General features: G+C 43.2%; 1 pseudogene; it reads right to left on the reverse strand.

Annotated features, from left to right (window-relative positions):
• Window positions 1-323: 323 nt before the first annotated feature.
• LOC103252986 lies at window positions 324-765 on the reverse strand (annotated as a pseudogene).
• Between the last annotated feature and the right edge of the window lie 422 nt (window positions 766-1,187).

Here is a 1,187-nt window from a genome sequence, read left to right on the forward strand (position 1 = left end):
TCTAGTGTTTCTATGATATCAGTTTAATTGCCTTCTGCACTTTATTATTATTATTTTACTTTGGATCTAATTTGCTCTTTTATTTCTTTTAGTTTCTCAAGGTGAAAACCTGGATCATTTACTTGAGACCTTACCCTGACATAGTTCTCTTTAAGCACTGCTTATGTTTTATTTCATTCAAAATGTTTTCGAGCTTCCCTTGTGATTTCTTTGATCCAAGTGGTGTTGATAAATGAGAATTTAATTTCAAAATGGTTGAAGGCTATTCAGTTATCTTTCTTTTATGATTTCTTTTTTTTTTTTTTGACTGAACAGACGTGTCTTTATTGGCAGTGACTACTTGAATGGATGAAGTGGGAGGAGTGGGTGGCCCCAATGCCAGGCTGGCCATGCTTCACAGGCTTGTAAATGATGGAGAACTTGCCTAGGTCGTGGCTGATTATCTCAGGTTTGATCTCCACCTGGTGGAAGGTCTTGCCTTTGCACATGCCCACCATGCTGCCCGCCATCTCTGGCAGGATGATCATGTCACTCAGGTGCGTCTTCACCACCTCGGGCTTCGCCATTGGGAGGCACCTTCTTCTTGATCTTGCACAGCTGCTTACACAGCAAGTGCTGCTTCCACTGCAGGCCCCACTTCAGCTGCCACTGCTGCTGTATACATCAGCTGCTCATAGGACATGTCCAGCACAGCTGGTCCAGGTCCACATTGTGGTAGGTGACCTTGTGGAAGGTCCTCTTCTCCTTCTGCTCCACTTCCACCATCTTGCTGGCTCCTCAGAAAGGCTCTTTTGTGATTTCTAACTGAACTTCATTGTGTTTAGAGAGCATACTTTGTATGATTTCAGTCATCTTAATTTGTTGAGATTTGTAACGTGTTCTATCTTGGCGAATGTTCCATTTGTGCTTGAAAAGAATGCATGTTCCACTTTTTTGCAGGGAGTGTTTTGTAAGTGTCAGCTGAGTCAAGATGGTTGATGATGTTGTTCATATCCTGGAGAGGAGTGTGAAACTCCTGATTGTGATTGTGAGCTGTAGGTTTCTCCTTTCAGTGCTGTCTGTTTTGCTTCCTGTATTTCAAAGGTGGATTGTTAAGCACACACATTGAGGAGTCCTCTGTTTTCTTGGTGGTCGGGCCCATCATCACATCCTACTTTCCATCTGTTCCTGGTACTGCTCCTTGTCCT

The sequence above is a fragment of the Carlito syrichta genome, unplaced genomic scaffold (genome assembly GCF_000164805.1).
Source record: "Carlito syrichta isolate Samal-C Ts95f unplaced genomic scaffold, Tarsius_syrichta-2.0.1 Scaffold188513, whole genome shotgun sequence".
In the NCBI taxonomy this organism is placed as follows: domain Eukaryota; kingdom Metazoa; phylum Chordata; class Mammalia; order Primates; family Tarsiidae; genus Carlito; species Carlito syrichta.